At 39.9% G+C, this 22,710-nt stretch overlaps 1 long non-coding RNA gene across 3 annotated transcripts in view; it reads left to right on the forward strand.

Moving 5' to 3' along the window:
* Positions 1-3,438: 3,438 nt before the first annotated feature.
* LOC111097700 overlaps positions 3,439-22,710 on the forward strand; it is a 38,824-nt gene continuing 19,552 nt past the window's right edge. Inside the window, exons 1-5 of one of the 3 annotated variants that reach the window (XR_005365205.1) lie at positions 3,439-3,521; positions 4,926-5,002; positions 5,734-5,822; positions 7,421-7,494; positions 11,067-11,232. This is a non-coding gene — a long non-coding RNA (uncharacterized LOC111097700). Of the gene's footprint in view, positions 3,522-3,739; positions 4,366-4,925; positions 5,003-5,733; positions 5,823-7,420; positions 7,495-11,066; positions 11,233-22,710 lie in introns of those variants that run through there. The other 2 variants (XR_005365207.1, XR_005365206.1) reach the window with 2 other exon arrangements.

A 22,710-nucleotide genomic window follows, 5' to 3' on the forward strand; every position in this document is an offset into this window, starting at 1 on the left:
CTGAGAAGAAAAAGAGGAAATAAGGGGAAAAGAACAAAACACCCCCTTACCTGACTTAACTAATGAAAAGTAACTGTCACTACGCTTCTGGTCTCTCTGACAGTGAGCATTCTTAAAAATAAGAAAATAGGAAAAAAATGGTTTTGAGAAATGCCTCTTTTCTTGTCCTCCTGTCTTTTCTTCCTTTGCCATTTTCCTCTCTTTATTTGTTAAACTTGTATCTCATTTTCCATTTTCTTGTGTCCCTCAAGGTCAGACTGGTGAGAAGGTGATGGTTTATGCTATGTGATTTGAAACTAGCAAGGAAGAAGCTTTATCCAAAAATAGACCCAGATAACCAAATATTCCCTCATTACATTAAATAGTGCTTTGTTTTCAATATTAACAGAATGAATTGGAAACGTTTTAAAGAATGAAAAGCTAGATTCGAAGTCTGAGAGTGAGTATATTTGAGGTGATTCATGTAAAGGTGGCAGGTTTCTGGCTTGGATGTCTGGGTGATAGTAATTAGGCTCAACTATTCAGGAAAAACAGTGATTTGGGGGTAAAAATGAGGTATTTATGCTGAATTTGTCTGCATTTCTAGTTAGATACTGGGGTCCTCAGCATAGGAACAAGCTGTGGATGAGAGTTAGAATTATAGGTGATGTCAGCACACAGATGGTCATGGCAGTCAATGTAACACCCAAAAGATTATAAGGAATGAAGATGGAAGAAGACAAATGGCAAAAGCATAAAGATTATAATGTTCAGTGTCAGGCAGAAAAAGAAGAAGAAACAGAAAATATTGGGAAGGATGTTCAGAGAAATAGGAGAACCAAAAGAGAGTAGTTTGTGTAAGCCAAGAGAGAAGGAAGAGGTCCATTGTCCAAAAGCCAATGATGTTGAAAGAAGACATTATGTTTGGCTACAAGGGGATCACTACTGACTTTTGACACAGGGAAATCAGTGGGTTTTTGGGGATGGGAAGTCAACCATTGACCTCAGTGAGTAATAAGGAAGTTCATGAAGCCTGAGTATGGAGAAAAGTGTTGCCTCTGAGAAAGCTTCCTTAAAAATCAAGCAGAGTAAGATGCAGGGGAGTTGTACTCTTAATGAATACAGAGACTGATATGATTGTTGGGGGCAGTGGTAAAGAAGAAGTGTCCTGAGCGCTGGGCTGTCGTGGAATTTATGCAATGAAGCTGGGGGCTGAGGATGGGGCGAACCACATCAAAGCTTAGATAGCAAAACTGATTGTAAATAATTCCATACACCACCCCACCAAGATCCCCAAATATTTCAGTCTGTCCTAACTGTTCCAAGACCCAAACCACAAAACTGCCTAGGGACGTGGTGGCAATCCGAGGCCACGTACAAATGAGATTAGCCTATGTGCCACTCTATTCCTGCTCCTATTTACTGACCCCACGTCTCTCCAGTAACACCAAATCCCTCTAATATCAGTGAAGTAGATTCCATCTGGGAATGTTTAGATGTTTTAGTGATAGCCTTAGGCTGAGATAGATGGTAATATCTACCGAAATGAGATTCACTGTCACAGGAAATTCCAACGGCCATGCTTTCATGGGCCCCACATTTTCAAGCCGGAACAAGTATGTGATAACTATGTGAACAAATTAGGCACCTCACCCCGATAATATATAGAGAGTCAAGATCACTTTGGTTGTTGACCAACCTGAACCTCTACCTTTAGGCATGCTGCGTGGTAGGACCCTCTGGTGAATCACGGTTCATGGTCTACTGATCTGCTATTAATACAATTTCTGCTGCCCTTTGAGCTTTTAGCTGCACATGTGTAATTCCTCCAAGAAATTCAGTACGTTATCTGAAAGGTCTCTCAATGCCACTGCATCAATGCAAACCAGACTACTCTAAGATGAACAAAGGGAATTTAACTTTCATAAGTTGGTTTTAAAAATGCATTTACTTTGACTGCACTGAAAGAATCTAAAAAAAGATGAAAAGCATCTTTAGCATGCCAAAAACATCTGGTTTCATATTTTCAGACCAAAAGGAAATTGCACGAAGACTAAAATCTTATGTTTTGATTTATATTATTATTGGAGGGCTGAGAAGCTGCCAGTCACCAAGTAAAATTTTATGATGATAAATAAATAAGGAAAACAATCTGACAAAACATGTTGTGGAACAAAGCTGCATTTCAAGTTTAATTAACTGATAACAATGTTTATGATGGAAGAACCGTGCCACCAATTATACAGTTAGTAAATGTATGCTCCCAATGAGAAGACAAGCCCGTAAAACCATAGAAAGGGCTCTTCCTCGACATAACATTTCAGCTTATCCAAGCAAAGTTTTGCATCCTGTAGTAAATCATGCATCAATTAAGACCCTCACCGAAAGCATGCATAATTTGGTCTCTTAGAGGTGGCACCTCCAAATGGCACATTTTAAATAGAACAATAGTAGGAGCAATGCTTTCCTAACAAGCTGAGCCATGGTGTCTACTGCAAGTGACAGGCATCGGTACAGTAGAAATACAGCAGTCAGGAAAGAACGGGGGTAAAAAAAAAAAAAGCGAAAAGAGAAAAGAGAGTGTTTTCATCTTTTTAGTGCTATGCTTTTCCCTCATCCCCCCCCCCCCCCCAAAACCTCAGAGAAAATTCTGACAACGTGTTCCCACAAGAAGCCTTTCAGAGAGCCTGCCATCAGCAGCCGGCTGTAGGTAGAAGTGTTCCTTAATGGTGCATCGGAGAACGCAGTCTCTTTGCTGTTCTGACTCTTGCATTTAAAAGCATTGCCTTCTCGGTTGTTGCGATTCAAAGAATTAGGATCAGAGCCATTGTTTGTTCTCAGAGTAAACTGTTTGCTTTCAGTTTGCCATTGAGACTAGCTCATGCCATGTTTTAACATTCATTATCTTTTAAAGGGGGACTTTGCTTAGCAGATCTTATAAGTTGATTTACTCAAACTCCTGAAAGAGAGAAACCTAGGCTGATACGTATAAGATTTGATGTCCGATCTCCCTCGGCCTTTGGAATGCTGGACTGTTACCACATTTAGGGGATATTTAAGTCCCTTGACTCCTGGCCCATTAACCATTCCACTCACGCCCCTCCTAGCATCCTTTCAACAGCAATAACTGTCACTACGCTTCTGGTCTCTCTGACAGTGAGCACCACACGCAAATAAGATCAGTTAGCACATTAAGCAGTGCATTCCAAATATTAGGTAGTTTCCCAATGGAGGCTTAATGGAATTTAAAATACATATATATCTGATATTAAGGGGGATGGCATTCGATCAAATGCTTTTGTTGGTAAAACTCAATATTCTGTAGTCAGACCAAAGGCCCTCAGAATGCAGAACAGTTGTGGAAAATTTCTGGAACTTTGAGCTTAGATACAGTTGCCATCAAAAACATTCTGAAGTGCATTTGTTGATTCAGGAGGAAGCACAAAGCATTTGGAATTTGGGTTTTCCTAGAATCCATTCAACGTTGCGCATGGCAATTTCCTGTGCGATTTTTATTTTCTTTCCTCCCCTTGTGTTCTCCTGTGAGTTAATTTCATGCGCTTTCTCTCTTCCTATGAAAATTATTAGCATTCAACTCAGTTGTTTGGTCAGCTAATTTTTTTGGTGCCTCTCCTCGAGCTCTACGTGGTAACTGCCACGCCTCCCAGGCACGGAATGAACTTTTCCGCAGGCGGGAGGCCGCGTCGGTTCCCCTTGCGTCTGTCTGTGCGCATGTAGGTGCGCGGAAAAGTTCACATCCTGTCTTCAGCACTGTTGGGAATTACTACTGGCATGTTTTGACTCATTATCTTGAATCTTAATCAGCTGATGAAAAAAAAAAAGTTGGTTTCATCAGCTGATGAAGGCTCAGGGTAATGAGTCAAAACATCCCGATAGGGCTTCTTGGCAGCCAGACTGGAGCACCCCACCTGCCGGGGCTGTCTCTGGGTGCTGCCCAACGAGTGATGCACCCCGTGTCTGTGTTTACCTGATGCAACAACCACGACGTGGCCCGAGAAGGGTTGGCGGAACGTGAGCTCTATCGTCTCCCAGGAGGATGAGTTGAGCTCGTGTGATCCTCTCTGTGTGGCCGTAAACACACACGCAGCATGAAACGCACCGCCAGGGGCCCCACCGAGTAGCTCCAGGGTTCTTTCATCTTCCCAAACTGAAATTCTACCCCACGAGACACTAACTCCTCACCTTTCCCAGCCCCCAGCCCCTGGCAACCGCTTTCTGCTTCCTATTAGTCCAAACCCCTCACATAAGTGGAATCATGCCCTGTTTGTCCGGATTTTTTTTTGGTCTGGCTTCTTTCGCTTAGCCCAACGTCCTCGAGGTCGGTCCGTGTTATAGCCTGTGTCAGGATTTCTTTCAAAAGGCTGAGTGAGTAATAGTCCCTTCTATGGATATATCACATTTTGCTTATTTTTAAAAAGATTTTATTTATTCTAGAGAGGCAGAGATACAGGCAGAGGGAGAAGCAGGCTCCCTGCTGGGAGCCCGATGTGGGACTCGATCCCAGGACCCGGGGTCACGACCTGAGCCAAAGGCAGGCACTCAACCGCTGAGCCACCCAGGGGTCCCATACATTTTGCTTATCTATGCATCCATCGATGGGCGCTTGGGTCACTTCCATCTTTGGGCTGTTGCGAAAGACGTTGCTCCGAACGTGGGCATCCAAATATCTAAAATTCTGCTTTCAATTCGTTTGGGCATGTTACCCAGAAATGGAATTGCTAACTCATATTCTAGTTTTGATTTTTTTTTTTTTTTTAAAGAGCTGCATCATTTGACTTTTCAAGTGATGGGAGAGACCCAACCTGGGGACCCTCTGAGGGTGCCTGTAAGTCACAGGACCTTCATGGCTCCTGTGATTCACCAGCTTCCCATTAAGAAAATGTCATCCATACCACAAAACTGTCTCCTTGCTGTTTCATGATCAGAAAATTTGGTGATGGAAAACCAACTGGTAACTTCGGTTTTCAAGGAAAATGAGAAGGAGCATCATCTTCAAAAAAAGGTAAGCCAACGTTGAAAACAGTGTGGTGTTCAAACCATTTTCTGAGTCAGTAACTGGCCCTGTATACGTGCTTGAAGAGGATATACTCAAAAGCAGAATATTAGGGTGTTTCTTTTGCACGCAGCTCAATTAAAGCAGAGACTGAACTGTCCCCCACAATACTGCATTTGCTCATTATCATTTCTGACTGTCACCATTCCTCTTGTCTCCTGTTTCTTTCCCAAATTGGCACTTAATTTAGGTCAAATCTCCTTGGTTCAGTAGCACAACCAGAAATGCACTCAAAAGAAAGATGAAATAAATGAGAACGCAGGGGGACTTCACTTACACAGGAGGGAAGTCTCGAGAATAAGCACTGGGAGAAAATAAAAGCAGTTGTCAGTTTGAAGTAAAAAAACTATCAGCACGGTCTTAGAGAATTTGAAATGGGAGAACATGAGGCTGATGATTGGGAGAATGACAGTCTATAATTTTTTAGGTTATAAATCCTACTTCTTGCATTGTCGATAGTAACGTGACATTTGGCAGTGGGGCAGTGAAATCTTTGAAGCTGAGGGACTTGAAGGAGCACCGGTCCCTCCATAGAGGGAAGGAACCAGAGACCTCGCAGTCACGTAGCTGTTCTCCATGGAGCTGGAGACACGGAGTGTGAGGATTTTTAAAAGCCTGCCCAAAGAACAAATCGATTGCTTTTCAGTCTTCGGATGTGACTAGAAATTATTTTTTTGCAGACTCTTGTAGTGTGTTGTTCTTCATGCTCCTGCCTAAACAGATCCCAAAGAAGCTCTGACTTGGCCTTTGCTTCTGGAACGGCTTGCAGGTGAGACACTCAGGCTACATCTCAATCTTTCAGAACCCTCCCATTGCAGACAGACGCCTCATGGTGTCCCATGGCCCGTTTTCAACTCTCCCTAAGGGACCATTTTCTCTGCTGCATTTCAGTGACTCTTTGTTTTATATTACTGAATTAATCTCTCACTCAAATTTTGAGGCCCTGCTACTCATCCTTCTAGGGAGATCATGGTTTGAAATTCACTTATTCTTGTAGCTTCCGACGAACATATTGCTTACTGGATATTTGATGAACTGAAAGAGATATTGCAAAATGAAGTCAATGAGAAAGACATTGAGAATCATTACTGTCCTCAATCCTCTAATATGGCATGAGGGGGTGGAAATCCTTCCTCCAGATTATCTGAATGTATCACTAAATTAGATTTTACAGAGAAAACAATTCAATTTTTAATTCAAACAAAGGTTGTAAACTCTACTTGTCCCCATGTCTTCATGCCATTTATATTCTTTGTAAGTATGGTGGTATCTCTAACTTTCTAGAAAGTAAGCAACTTTGGAACCTCCTTCATCTTAAATGTGACCTTCTTGATGAGACCTTCACTGAGCACTTGCCAAAAAAATACAATCACAGTCCCTTGATCTCCTCTACCTGGTCCCCACCTCATTATTCCTCTCTCTGCACACTATGCACAGAACCTTATGAACTTCTGTATGGTTCCATTTATTTTATTTTATTTTATTTTATTTTATTTTATTTTATTTTATTTTATTTTATTTTATTTTAAATTTTTTGTTTCATGTTTTTGCCATGAACTGCAAAGTAAATGAAGGTGAGGTGGTTTCTTTTTCCTCCTTTGTTTATTGCTTTGTCATATATACTCAATAAATCTGACTGAATAAATGAATGCATATGGTTCATTCAAATGTCTTTTACATTTTAAATCCATTTTAACACAAACTGTGCCTGATTTTCTTCTGTATAAAATCTTTGAAACTAATCTTCCCTCCATGTCTAAAACATTTTCACTCCTAAGATAGTGAAATTATCTTCTGTTTAGCTACTGTATTCCTTTCTCAAGATATTTCCATATCCAAGGTACTATCTTTTTTGATTCTGGTAAGACCAAGTTAGTTCCTCCAACCTTTCATTAACACTGAGGTAGTTAATCAAATTTAAATGGCTTCTTTGATTCTTTTAGGGTTCTTTTCCCCTTAAGACCTCCTTTGTAATGTTCTAGACTTTCTCAATATCTCAGGCAAATGGTTGTCCCACATGCTTTGTCCTCCCATGCCATTCACCTTTTCTGCTTATGAATATAATTTTTACCATTTCATATACTTTCTCCCTACTTTTCCCACCAAGCTTTGTCTCTCCTTTTCTTCCCAACTGCCAAAAGGCCACTTCAACTAAACAATGTCAGTCCAAAGTTAACTGTACTCCCTTCAACCATACCAGAAATGAATTATCTATGCCAATCAGCCATTTCAAACATATGTATTAGCTGCGTGTTGGACACCAAACACTAGTCTGGGCACTGGGAATACACTGGATAACCAAACAAGGTATCTGACAAATTGAAATTGTGATAAAATCCCAAGTCTTTATTCCTGCCTTCTCACCAGGTGTTAGGATCCACATACAAACACACCGTGCCATGCACCTGCTGTAATGCCTCAGCTAAGGAAGCTGCTCCCAGGTATGGCTTGAGGTCTCAGTTTCTGGGAATTAGGGTCAATTTGTGCTCTCTTTGTACTTGTGTGTTTGTAAAATATATTTAATTTTTAACTGAAATCCCACATATCTTCCTTATTTATATATAAATACACACTCCTGGACCATATCCTTGCTCCCCTCTCCAGCTCTCTATATTTTCATTTTGCCATGCTCTTAAGCGGTGTGGGACTCTAAGGTTTGGGAGGGGAGTAAATTACTTGCCAGTCAGAGTGATTGGTCTCTCTGCGAGGAGAAATTAATCAAGCAAGTGAGAAGCTTTAAAGCAAATGCCAGGTACCACTTTTCACACAATATTTTTTTGGGAAAGATGTGAAGACATTTTCATAACTATGGTGTTACTGTGCATTAGGCCATGCCAGCGAGACTGCAAACTGCATGGTCAACTCAAAACACGTTTAAGCCTTGACTTAAAGCTTGAAATTTAAAGTGTGGTAGTGTATGAACAGCACACACAAATCCTAGAGAGAAGATTCAATTAGTACAGCATCAACTGTATCCTCTGAGTGGGCAGCAAGATGCTCTGGTAGCCTTCCCATAATGCCAAGAAGTTCTCCAGGCCTGCTCTAGGTGTGTGTGTGTGTGTGTGTGTGTGTGTGTGTGGTCAACATGTGAACACAAAGCAATTCTCCATCATCACTGCCCAGCCACTGCCTCTATTTTCTCTTACATGCTAAGTGCATTTTTGGAGTAGTACGGAATAGAAAATGTATTGCCTTCACTGGCCAGTCCAATGCAGTAACAGGGAGCTTGGAGGCCAGAGGAACATAAATGTGGGGGCATACTGAATAAACAAATAGCCACAATCAGTTGCCAAAAGGCCATAATAATCAGTTGAACCAACAATCTTAGATAAAGTTGAGCTTCTCTTTTTTTTTTTTTAAAGATATATATTTTTTTACATTGGCGAGTTTTTCCTCCAAACACTTTTGTTTTTTTAAATTTTATTTAAATTCAATTTGCCAACATATAATGCTCATCCCATCAAGTGCCCTCCTTAGTGTCCATCACCTAATTACCCCATCCCCTTACTCACCACCCCTTCTGCAATCTTTTGTTTGTTTCCCAGAGTTAGGAGTCTCTCATGGTTTATGTTCTTCTCTAATTTTTCCCCACTCAGTTTCTCTCTTTTCCCTTATGGTCCCTATCACTATTTCTCATATTCCACATATGAGTGAAACCATATGATGATTGTCTTTCTCTGATTCACTTATTTCACTCTACCCTCCAGTTCCATCCACATCAGTGTAAGTGGTAAGCACTTACTTATTTGAGAGAGAAAGAGAGCACATGGGCAAGTGGGGGAGGGGTGGAGGGAGAAAATCTCAAGCAGCCTTCTCACTGAGTGGGCTGAGTGAAGGAGGGGGAATGTCCAACACCAGGCTGGGTCCCATGACTTGAACCAAAATCCAAGTCAACTGCCTAACTGACAACCACTCAGGCAACCCTAAAGTTGAGCTTTTCAAGTTGCAGGCAAAATTAGAATCCTGGATTTGTTCTAAATTTGCACTGCATATAATTCTTCATTGTACTGGACATTGCAGCATATAATGGCTCATTCCATATTTTAAAAGTAGTTCTAAAATTTGTTTCCTTTTCCCAAATTCATTTTTTAAAACTCCTATATTTCAATTTAGTGAGGTGGCCTTCAATCTTTGGCAAAGGCCTTTAAAATTTCTGCTCTTTTACTGATGATGTAGTGAGGGAGAAGCACTACCATGATATATTTTTTCTTTTAAACTCTTTTCTTCTGAAGGAAAAGAGTTCAACTTTGAAAACTTTCAGAGGTTATTTTTGGCAGCATTTCTTTGCCCCAGCCCCAAATGATTTTGCTGTATCTATTATTCTTATCAGATTATGAAAATGGTACTTTGCTCCTTATTTTGAACATAAAAAAAGGAAAGGAAAATCTATCGATAGAGCCTGAAATACTTGGGATGTGACCATAATCTCCGTTGGTTCAATTAAGTTAATAAACTTAATGATTATTATTTTCTTAAGATTTTTATTTAAGACAGAGAGACACAGAGAGAAAGAGAGAGAGAGAGCATGAGAGGAGGAGGGGCCAAGTAAGAGGGAGAAACAGACTTCCCGCTGAGCAGGAGCTCAATATAGGGTTAGATCCCAGGACCCTAAGATCATGACGTGAGCTGAAAGCAGACGCTGAACTGACTGAGCTACCCAGGCCTCAAGTTAATGATTCTTCATAAGGTACTGCCCAGTGTTGTGTGTTTGAAGAAGTACAAGCCAACCTTCATGTTTTTTCTTCCTTTTCCTTAAAAATATCCGTTAATGCTCCCCCAAACCATATGTGTGCATATGTACACATATATCTGTGAGTACACATAGAACATATGAAGAATCAACAGTCTGAGAGCATTTTAGTCTTTCCTTTCCTCATTAAGTCTAAAAGATAGGTTGAAAGCATGTATACATACTTACAGCTCTTTTCCACTCTATAATTCATTACAATCCCATTAAAATTTCTACTCACATTTTATGTTAATATAGCCTGGCCACAATGTTAATTTAATAATATTAATTTTGATTTATGACAGATAAGTTTTGTATTGTGTAAGACACCGTCAGTCATATCCAGCACTGAGAAAACTTAAGAGCTTCTTTTTAATTAAAATAGTCTTTGATGATTTTGCATATATCTCAGACAATCTAATCTTAGTTTATTGAACACGTTGAATAAATATTGATCTCATTCATAAGGCTCTAAGATTTCTAAATCTTTATTGTTTAAATAATTTGACTTTGAACTTGTGCATTTTGGTCAAAATTACATCAGGAGCTCACTCCTTGAAGTGCTTCTCTTTAGCTTTCATGGTAATTTCTAATAGTACCAAAAACTTCCTCTATACCTGAGCCAGATTTACTTATCATGCCTTCTTAATAATAAATTCTGTTTCCTAGGAAATAAACAACTATCAATTTCAAGCAAAGTCTACTTTTCTGATGATAAGTTAATTGGGCAAAAGATGATTTGTCAGAAATACCCATATAGTATTGGCTGTGGTATTACAATGTTTCAAATGCATTCCACTTTTCACAATTTCCAACAATTTCTAGAGTCATCTACTAATCAGAAACCCCTTATACACTGAGTTTGCCTTGTTGAATTCACTTGAACGTGTGAATTTTGGTTGGGAGAACAATCTATCTGGTAATTGTGCACAGAATCTTTATAATGCTATAAGCTAATCACTGAAAATGGGAAGTACAAAAGTCTTCTTAAAACCTTGGGATTTGCCTTAATTTTTTTTCACGTTGAAACTTACATTCTCCTTGATATAAACTTTTTACAAAATTTGATGTACATTTTTACAATTCTGGTCATGCAGAGGATCCTGGTTTCCAGATGCTTCATTCTCTAATTATATTTTCATATCGCATGAATTAAGTAACATGATGATAAAATACTCTGTTGTTTCTACACTACTTCCATTAGCACCATACCTTCACTCTTCTAGTGAACTATTAGAGATATTTCTGGAAAAATAAGCTAACATCCACTTTTATTTCAAACAGATGTTCAAACAATGGAAATAAGAAAGAGATAAATCTCAAGCAGTCATACATAAAATACTGAACAGGTAGAGATGAGTACAAAATTGTGGGCATCAAACAGTGAAAGGCTTTGCAAGTATTAACATGAAAATGAATGTTGGTGCAAGAAGTTGAATTTAAAATCAATTAGGAGGTAAGGGGATGGGGGGAGATGGGCAAAATGGGTGAAGAGGAGTGGGAGGTACAGGTTTCCAGTTAAGGGATGAATAAGTCATGGGGATGAAAGGCACAGCACAGGGAATATAGTCAATAATACCATGATGGTGCTGCATGGGACAGATGGGACCTATACCTGTGGTGAGAGAGAAGTTAAACACTATGTTGTACACCTGAAACTAATGTAACGTTGTGTATCAACCGTATTCCAGTACAATAAACAAAGAGACAAATAAAATCAAGAAGAGAGGAGAAACTTGTAGATTAGCATGAGCTCAGTTTTCCCTAAGTACTTATGGTTCTCCTTTGCTTTCAATTTGTTTTCATGAAAAAGTACATTTTTATAGCATCGGAAGACAAAAATAGAACTGTGACGTATTTCAATATTTATATGGAAAACTCCACAATGTTTTTACCATTTAACTTTGTTTCTACCCTGAGAAGTTGGCTGAGGTCTCTGGCCTGCTGAGACTTGTGCCGCGTGGACGCTGAGCTCCTGCCATACAGAATAACGCACCCTTCCCACAAAACCCCATGTTGTGCTTTAGATCTTGGCTTCCTGCCCTTATTCACCTAGAGGTCAGGCTTTACTGCCTCCAGGTAACTCTCCTTGGTGCCCCATCTGCTCTCTTCCCACCCCTGGAAGAAGATGCACACAGGAGAGGGGGAGGAAGAGGGGGACCACTCCCTCCCCACTCCAGGCCCCTAGAATTACAGATGCAGACTTTGGTGGTACCCAAGGATGTGGGAACGCTTTGAACCAGATGGCATATTCAAACTTTTGATCCTGGGCTGGACTGGGCTAGGATTTAATAGAATGACCAGAAAGTTACAGAATCAGAAAAGGAGAATTTGACAGAGCATGCGTGGTTGAAGCAGGGAATGACAATATATAATAGTTTTCTCTTTCTAACCCAGTGAGTTGAGAGTCCTTGAGGAACCAGATGCTAATCGCATAGTGTGTGTGAATTTTATTTGGGCCTGTGTCAGATTCGTGTTCCAAGAAGATTGAACAGTATGTGTTCTGTATTGTGAGGTTAGGCTGGAGTTGTTGATATTGTATGTATGTACCCTTAGCCCTTGGAGCTTTGGAAAACGAGGTCCAGAGGCAGTCAGTAGGGTCTATGAGAGGCATCTCTATCTGCAAGAGATTATCACTGGTTGTGGGAGGAAGCATGAAAGTGGAAAAAGACAGAAAACTGGTACCAGGTTCTATAGCTACGCATTAGAGAACATAGAACCAGGACATGGGCTTGAATAATCTCAGGTACAGTGTATTGCTCTTTCCCAGGTAAAGAGTGGGAACTATCTGTTTCAGTATCTCTCTGGAGCCCTCACAGGATGAGACTGCATTTGTTGATCTAGTTTGTCTGAGATGAAAGGTGACTGTGCAGTACTCCTTTCCAGAGACCCAGGGAGCTCCTTGCTGGACTTGGGGCATCTGGAGGGTGTCCACCATGTTTAATTTCCATACATCTCATTTTTGATTTCCTTTATTTTCTTCCTGGCAAAGATTTGGGTTTAAAAATATGGAATACATTCCATAAATGAGGGAGAAATTTTCTTTAAAAAATGTGATAGACAATCATGTTTTCCATTGTACTGATTTTTTTTTATTATTATTGATCAGGTTCCCAAGTTCAGAATGACTTGAGACTGAGTCCTTTCAAATACGTCAGATGGTCCAACTCCTCTGATAGTTTTATGTTCCTCAACCTTGATGAACTGCCCTGCCCCAGGCCATCTAGGCACACATACAAACACATGCCCAGGGAAGGGTCATTGCCACAAATCTCAGTTGCTGATGCCGAATTGTGTCATAATGATTTTTATAATCAGGATCACAGAGAATGATCTATTTTGGGTGAACATTTATATGCATCGTGATCATTTTCCATTTAGAAGTTATTACCTCAGTTACCTGTTTTGGGAGACCCACTAAATAATTTCCATATAAGAAAACCAGCATTGTATTTGGGAAATTATAATTGCTGATTATATAGTTTCTTTCTTCGGCCTTTCCATATGTCTTCAACACAAAATTTGGGAGCCAAGTAGCGAGCCTAGAGGCAGACATTCAAAATTATTTGTTGATTGACAGCCTCCCAAGAACGAACACCTTCATTTGACAACGCTGCTTTGTATGATGCTCATCCTCTCCATCCAGGCACCAAACACCTGCTCTATGTTTTCAGTGTCATAGTGTCCGCATGCTGCAACACATTCCTGATCATCAGACTTCCCTCTTTTTAACAGTGGGCACATGGCTTGATTTTGTTTTAAAATGATGAGCACCCAGATGGCTCAGTTGAGTAAGTATCTGACTCTTGGTTTCAGCTCAGGTCATGATCTCAGGGTGGTGAGATTGAGCCCCCTTGTCATTATCCGCACACACTTGGGCTTCTACTTGAGATTCTCTCTCCTTCTCCCTCTGCCCCTCCCCACTTCACTCTCTCTGTCTCTCTCTCTAAAATAAATAGATCTTAAAAAAAAATGAATAGTCCAGTGCAAGGGGTAACTTAATTAAATAGGAGTGAAGGGTGTAGGTTTGGGGAGCGCTTGCCTGAGCTTTATGTGTCAGAGAAATTTAATCAGAAGGTTCTGATGGATCTGAAATCAGATCATCCAGGTCTCAGGGAGAGTCTCAGACAAGCCATGATGTGGCCAGCTGAACTATGTCTTTTTCCCCCCAGAGGAGAGCTTATCCCTGGGGCTTCCGTGTGGGCTTATCCCCTACACTCTGTGATGCTTTTCTGGCAATAGATCCTGCTGAATTCCCTTTGTAACCGTCTATCCCCTGTTCACCTGGTCCAATCTAGTGGCACAAAGACCAGCCAGTCTTTAATTAATCACTTGTTGTAAAATGCCGACTCCCTCCCTTATATGATTTATTTATTTTGAGAGAGAGAGAGAGAGAGAGAGAGGACAAGTGGGAGGGGCAGAGGGAGAAGAAGAGAGAATTTTGAGCAGACTCTGGCACCAGGCAGAGGCCCGCACAGGGCTCGAGCTTGATCCCACCACCCTGAGATCTCAGTTGACTGCACCACCCCAATAGCCCTTTCCCCCTTTTAAAGAAACTCAGTTACTCCGAGTTACTGCACTTGCTCAGGCCTGCAGAATGACCCTTATACCTTACAGAGACTATAATTACAGGCCGGTTCAAAGGGGGCCGGATCTGTGCATGGCCTGCAGATGGTGGGGTAGGGACAAAAGTAGGCACTTTCAGTGGCTCCTGAAAGGGGCTCTGCTCCCCCTACCATCATCTCCCCCAAAACCAGACCAGGCAATTGCAAAGTACAGAGCATGGAGAAAAAGACAGGTCTTGCAGAGAATCATTGTCTGGAAACAAAGGTCAGCAACTGACCTGGGGGTTTTGACACCAAAAGTTGGGGGAAAGAGACTTCAGATGCGCCACAACCCCTGGTATATGGCTGTCGCCCATGACCCAAAAGAAAGCCACTTGTGTCTGGGCTGACGCTGCCCAGCACCCTGCCAGCGAGGCCTGGCAGCCTGCAGGCTAGCCACATCATTTTGGAAAAAGGATTTTGAGACACCTCCATGTTTCCATCGGTCCATGTTTTTGAAGGTGGCCTGGAACACCCGGCCATGCCTCAGTAGAAGTCCAGACAGCTGGGTTTACTTCTGCTGGTTTTCTTTCAATCAGAGTCATCTCTCCAGGCTTTGAATGTTTCTTCCCTAAAATGTGGATGATCCTAACATCTGCTCAGCTAAACTCTAGGGCCAGAGAGGACTACAGAAGGAGGCAAATCATATGAAAAAAGAAAGTTGCCTTGAAACTGCTTATATCCAGGTTGGATTTCAAAAATTATGTTCAGGGGTCTACATTTGCACAAGATAAAAAGGAGTATGAAAATTGGTTTAACTACGGAACGATGAAGACAAATCTGAGAAGAAACAGGGCAGAAAGTTGAGGTTGAACTATGTATATATTTCCTCAACTCTATTTTATTTTGCTGGCTTTCTGCCTTAGGCTAAGCATGGAAGATGAGAAGTGGCATGGAGGTCTTTTCTTTTTTTCCCCCTAGTTTTTTAGTTTGTAGAGCTAACTGGAGGCTTTTTTTTTTTTTTTTAAGATTTTATCTATTTATTCATGAGAGACACACAGAGAGAGAGGCGGAGACACAGGCAGAGGGAGAAGCAGGCTCCCTGCGGGGAGCTGGATGTGGGACTTGATCCTGGGACTCCGGGATCACGACCTGGGCCAAAGGCAGATGTTCAACCACTGAGCCACCCAGATGCCCCAAACTGGAGGATTCTAAAATGATCAGTTAGATACGTCTTAGTGATGAAATTTCTATGATTTATGACTGATTAAAAGGTTTTTTAGTCACCACAGATGTTACATTTGTTTTTGGTTTAAAGAAAAGTTTCTGTTAAGTCACAGGTAACCAGAAAGTTTACCTATTATGGCAGTTACAATTTTCATTCAGACTAAAATCAGACATGCTTCAGTTTTAGATATGACAACTTCATTTGCAAAATTTTACTGATAAATCTTTTGTTTTACAAACTATCATTGACTTCAAAGAGTTTTCCTTTTAGGGCATAAAGCAAAATGATTTCTCAGAGAAATACTACTCTCACTAGAGTTTCCAATACACATATAACTTATCTGAATAGGATTCTACCCAAATTGAAATTACTGATGATAAAACAGCTGGACCGATATTAAAATAGCTAAATTATGGTTTCATTGAAATCATTGTAAACAAAATCTAAATTCACATACCTGGTAGGAATTCAATTGACAACAATCGAAAGATGTATCACATTTTGATAAACACAAGTTGATTTCTGCATTCTCTTAAATTATGATAATTATAGCTAGTTTCCTCTGAAGAATATGTTTTCATGTATATTATCCCATTTGTTACCATAAGATCCCTGTAAGGGACAGATGTAACAGTCTTCAATTTACAGATAAGGAAAAGGGGGGTGCAGATGGCCAAATTCGCCTAAAGTGAAGTTGGGCTAGATACTGGCTTCTACTGAGACTTTTATGGATTTTGATGTTAAATTCTTTGCTTAAACAGAAGGAACGATATACAGCAAATGATAACTGTTGCCCAATTTCTACCTACCTTCCTTACTTCAGAAACAGAGAGTAGTAGGTCCTGGTGTACCAGTCCACCCAGAAGATGGAGGCCAGCCTGATACATGTTGCTACCAATCTGATGGTATAGTTATGGACAGATAAATTCGCAGCAGAAATCCCTTGCTTATAAAAAATAATATATAATTCAAACTAAATGTTGGAACTATCTGACACATAGATTTACAATCATGTTCAAAACCTTGTCTGTCTCAATTTAGACAAGAGAGAGGGTGATCTTACTCAGGGACGGCAAAGTTTCAAACTTACATGTCAGCTCCTGTGATTAGAAAGGGCTGACCAGAGAGAGTCCTGGTGGAAAGGATTGTGAAGTCGAGTGAGGACTTGAGGTAAAAGAGTGTTGTGACCCATTACACATATCCTATGGTGGATGAAGATCAGCTGGGGTGGCCGGACGGATAGGATGCAGTGATAGGGACATGTGTCAGTTATAATAGCTGCTCCAAAACTTAGTGGCTTAAAACAACAACATTCATTTGCTTACAATTCTTTATTTGGTTTGGGTTAGCTGGGCAGTTCTGACAGCGGCCTGGGGTTACTTAATCAACTTCTCTCAATTGGTGTCTGGCCTGAGGCTAATGGTTCAAGATGGCTTCACTCACATGCCTGGCAGTTAATTGAAGTTGTTGACTGGAACAATTCTTTTTTTTGTTTGTTTCTTGTGATCCATTCAGTTGGATAGACTGGATTTTTTTTTTTTTTTTTTTAATGCTGGTGGTAGTGTCCCACGAAAGCAAGCCTCATTGTACAAGTGTTTGTCAAGTCTTTGCCAGCATCATATTTATGGATGTTCCATTGGCCAAAGAAAATCGCATGGCCAACCTCAGCCTCAATGTGGGAGGGAACTATCCAAAGGTATGGGTACTGGGCAGTTTGGGTCACCAGATGCTGTGGCAAAAGGACATCATCACTTTTGCTCTTGCATTTTTAGGATTCTTTGTCACACACTATCTCAGAGAGTTTTATCTCAGAAAAGGGAAAACCTCATTATAATGGTTCAGTTTACTGAGCACATATTAAGTGCTGAGTATTTTATATAGAATACTAAAGCACAAATGTCAAGTCCTGACCTTTTGGGAACTGATGGTATAATGAGGAGGATGAGACATGTACACAGAATAATAACAGCAACACATATGACATAGGTGGGTTTTCATAAATACTTTGAGTTTTATAGACGATGAGTTAGATATAGGACTTCATGAGAAGGAATGCCGTCTTTGGGGAAATCAGAGAACATTTTATGAAGATCATATGTAAAGAGGGCCTGGGAAGATGGATCAGATAAAGATAAATTTGTTTTGTTACAAAAGTAATACACTTTTATTGTATAAAATTTGGAGAAAAGGGAAAAACATGCAAAACTCCTTCATTTTTACCATGTTTATATGCATAAGCATATATATATTTGAAATGTATTTAAGAACACAATTTTGTTAATAACAATGCATTACAAATACTTTCTACAAAATTAAATAGTTTTATTACTTTCCACTTAAATGGTTGCATTCCATTCCAACTAATGTTATGTACAATAAATAATTTAACTGTCTATTGATTAATTTTTAAGTTATTTATTTCCCTGTTCTAAACAATGCTGCAAGAAAAATCCCTGCAGGCAAATCTTAGCTAATGATATCCTAAGGAGAAATTCCTAAAGGATAAATAATTAAATCAAAAGGTATCTAGATCTATATTAAAAACTTTTTAGGGTAATACACATAGTGCCAAACTGCATACTCAGAAAAGCTGCACCAATTTATGGTTTTATTACTTTTTTAAAAAGATTTTATTTATTTATTATTTGAGAGGGAGAGAGACAGTACATGTGTGACAGAGAGAGGGGAGAGGGAAGGGAAGAGGGAGAAGCTGACACCCTGCTGAGCAGAGAACCAGATACAAGACTCCATCCCAGGACCCTGGGATCATGACCTGAGCCGAAGACAGATCCTTAATGGGATGAGCCTCCTAGATGCCCCTTTGGTTTTATTACTATAAGAGTTTGCATTATAGTAGAGTTACAATACCTCACAAACATGGGTACTATGACTGGGGTTTTAGTCTTCCCTTAAAGGTTAAGAAAACCTCATACCTACTTTTAACCAGTGCTTATTTAATTATGAAAAATAGTGACTTTTTCATATATATTTATTGAAAATTTGCTCATTTTCTGTGAATTACCTCTTCCAAATCTCTATGCATTTTCCTTGCCCTTCTTAACTTTTTCTAAGATATGTGAAAGCTCTTGGTACACTAAAACTAATAGCCATTTGTCTGATATACACCACAATGTTTTGAGTATTTTTGTTTTTTATAGTGATTTCCACATATTTGACGTGTATGTTTCTCTATCATCTTTCTTTCATGGTTTCTGTTTTTCCTGCTGTGTACCACACTTTCAAAAAATATTATCTAAACTTCCATCTTTCTTTCTAGAACTTTCATTGTTTTATTTTTTTATATGTAAAATTTTATTCATTTGGAATTTATATACATTTATTTATTTATGGAAGTATAGTTGACACACAATGTTCCATTAGTTTCAGGTGTACAACATGGTGATTCAGCAACTCTATACATTATGCTGTGCTCACCACAGGTGTAGCTACCACCTGTCATCATACAATGCTAATACAATGCTACTGACTTTATGTCCTATTGTGTACTTTTCATCCCCGTGACCTTATATCTTGATGTGTGGTGTACTCTCAAGTCTAACTTGTGTGTGTGTGTGTGTGTGTGTGTGAATGTGGGCATGTACATGTGCACGTATATGTACATGCCCACTTGTACAAATGGCTAGGTGATGGAACTAGCAACATTTACTGAACGCTTTTATGGATGAATAAAATTATTCTAAGCAGAGAGATAGTATTGGTCATCAAATCATAACAAATATAACAAGAAAACAAATGGGTAGGAAGCTTGCAAAATGAATTTAATGGCTACTCATGTGAGTTGGTCCATTCTTATAAGTTGATTGTTAGAAAACCAGTTGGGGAAGGAATAAGGTAGTAAAAAGTCTTGAATGACTGAGAAGCATAGATAAATCTGGCTGATGGAATCTGAAGGCTTTTCTTCTCTTGGAATTAGAGATTGTTAAGTTACAGACTACCAGCACAGGAATGAGAGGGGACTGCTGTTGCTCCTGCCACCTGGACCTTAGGCTTCCCTCGTGCTGAGATGGAACATTTGTGTCTCCTTCTTACAGTTGTAAGGCTTCCGAGAGACCCCATGGCCCTATGAGCTCTATTTCTGCTCTCACCCCCATCTCACTGCTTCCAGAGCCACATCAAGAGCTCCCAGCAATGTTTCAGAGCCTGAATGTTCCTTCTTTTCTAGGTATGGCATGGAGGCCTCCCCCTACCCCCTGGCTGCTGGCCTCACTCCTTGGGGATTCTGCTCCATTTTCTCAGACACCAAGGGAAGCTGCAAGGACCTTGGCCGTGGCCAGTCTCTTTCTGGAGTTTAGGCCTTCAGGGAGAATCTAGAATATTTCTTGAGGAGGATTAGAAATAAAAAGTGCTGGTTTGGGAGTGCCTGGGTGGCTTGTCGGTTAAGTGTCTGACTCTTGGTTTCACTTGAGGTCGTGAGATCAAGCCTCACATTCGACTCCACACTCAGTGGGGAGTCTGCTTGATGTTTCTCTCTCTCCCTTTCTCTCTGCCCCTCCCTCTGCTTGCTCTCTCTCTCAAATAAATACATAAATCTTAAAATAGAGTGCATGGGTTTTATCTGTTTCAAAGAGGATAGTCTTGAAATTGTGCCACGCTTCATACTCCTTGAGAGCTAGCACAGCTTACTTGATGAGAGGGCTCTGAAGTCACTTGACCCAGATTGGGTTCAAGTCCCACTTCTGCTGCTACATGCTTCCTATGTGACCTTGAGCTGGTTATTTAAGTCTCCTCAACCTCTGTTTCCTCATTTATTCAATAAGGACATTGATAGGATCTGTCTGGGGCAAACAGTACCCTGCCAAGAGCTTCCTGCCAATACCTTCAACTAAAAGAATCAGATTTTGAGGAATGAGGTACTCAGCAAAGATGGGCTCTTCCCCCACTGTCAGAGGATGAGACTTAATAGGACTAAGCCAATTGTAGTAAAACCATTACCCTTTGCCAAGCAATGGTTAAAAGATGAACATATGATTACATTCTGCCTGGTGGGGACTGGGAGAAGTCTGTTGGGGTTTCTGAGAAAAATTTTTCCCCTTTGATAAATAAATAAGATATATATAGAAAAATATCTCTTCCTTATTAATTTTGGAGGTGTTGTTTGAAGGCTGGATGCTTGGGGCTGCAGCAGCCATCTTGCAAGCATGAGGGGAAAGCCAAGACCTGCACAGAAAAACAGATCCAAGAGCTTGATATTATTTTATAAGTGAATTATTAACCTTGGACCTGCCTCATTGAGTATTTTGTTTTCCTAAGGTAATAAACAGCCTTATATGCCTGAAAGTCCTTAGTAGATATGAACGAGTTATTGTATCATATTACTAATTATTACAATGTATTGAATCTGTAGTAACTGCCACGCTCTACCCTCAAAGTTCAAGGATACTAGTAACTCAGTTAGGAGAGAGAAGATGAGGAGATGATGGATAGACCTTCACAAACTGTTTGTAATGTAGAGAGTTACAATTCCCAGACAAGGCCATTTCTTAGTTGAGGATCCAGTCTCATCATTAAGTAGCAAATAGCAAAGATGAAGCAATGAATTTATAAAGTGAATATTTTTTAGTTTAATTCATGGTCCAGGACACAGCCAGGATCCACCACTGCATTTAGACTGGAACCCACTGGAAAGGAGAGAGTTAACAATAGCAGAGTGAAATAAAATGTAGCAGTGAGTTCAAGATGAGCACCCCTTAACAATGTTTAATCTGACAATTTACCCAGTTTTCCAGAAATAATTTTTTCAAGATTTTCAATTACTCAGTTATTATAAGATGAAAAGTAAAGATTACACATCACCCCCTTTTCCAAAAATGCTATTAATGTATTTTTTTATGAAGTGCTTTGAGTGATCCACAAACTTCCATAGAACACTGGCTGTTGGTGACAGGGAAGGTGACATCACTGGAGCTAATTAATTTCTAAATTATTTTGAAACAGGATGAGTTTGGAAATCTGTTAAATTCAAATTCCTTAAGAGGAAAAAAATAAGATGAAAAAGAAAATAATTTTTAAAAATCTTGGTAGACATATTTTAATAGCTGGGATGACTGAGAATGTGATTCAGCATTAGTTGTAAAAGCAAGTGATTGGGGTTCTTCCACAGACTCTCCCAGTCCATCTTTGACTTTTTCCTGAAGAGATGCTACAAAATAATTCACATTTGTTTGCATTCCAATCACACAGGACAGCCTGCATACTGCTATTTTGCGGGGTTAATTCTACAGGAGACTTTCCTATTGAGATCACAGCTCTTGTCTTCAGGGTTAGAGAGACAGATGATATGCTTCTTGTTAATTTTGCAACAAAACTTTTTTTGTCTTTCCACCTTTTTCTACCAAACCCTCACAGAGACCACTGATGAGTTTTAAGCAGGATTTGTTGCTTTACATTTCTGAAATACAGTTCCATTTTCTTTGAAGAGATTGTTTAGGAAAGAGCGAACCTGGAAACAAGAGGGGTCAGGTAGTCAGCAGCATGTGCAAGGATCAGGATTCGGAAAAGAGACATGCATGTAGCAGAGATGGAGTTTGGAGGTAGAATCAGCGGAGCTTGTTGATGGATTCGATGTGAGTGTAAGAAAGCCAGGAAAGGAAGCTCGAGGAGGTGTCTATAGATGGGTCATATAATGACATGGGAATCCTTACAGAGAAAACATAGGATCTCTTTTCTTGCCTCAAAGACTAGGGTGAGATGTTACTCAAATTAAACCAGAGAAAAGGAGAAAGATCAGCTTAAAACAAGTTCATATGAAAAATGATATGGAGGGACACCTGAGTGGCTCAGTGGTTGAGCTTCTGCATTCAGCTCAGGGCACGATCCTGGAATCCTGCGATCGAGTCCCACATTGGGCTCCCTGCATGGAGCCTAGTTCTCCCTCTGCCTGTGTCTCTGACTCTCTCTCTCACTTTCTCTCTGTGTGTGTCTCTCATGAATAAATAAATAAAATCTTTAAAAAAGAAAAAAAGAAAAATGGTATGGATATTTACTCATCACAATCAAGATAGGCTGGGCTATGCATAAAAAACAAATAAATACTTTAAAATATATTTAAATAAATAATCCCCTTAAACATCAGTAGCTTAACAATAAAAAAAAAATAGTTGCTCAAGTGAGCCAGGTGGCCCTTGTTCATTTTTAA

The sequence above is a fragment of the Canis lupus genome, chromosome 10 (assembly GCF_011100685.1).
Source record: "Canis lupus familiaris isolate Mischka breed German Shepherd chromosome 10, alternate assembly UU_Cfam_GSD_1.0, whole genome shotgun sequence".
Taxonomy (NCBI): Eukaryota; Metazoa; Chordata; class Mammalia; order Carnivora; family Canidae; genus Canis; species Canis lupus.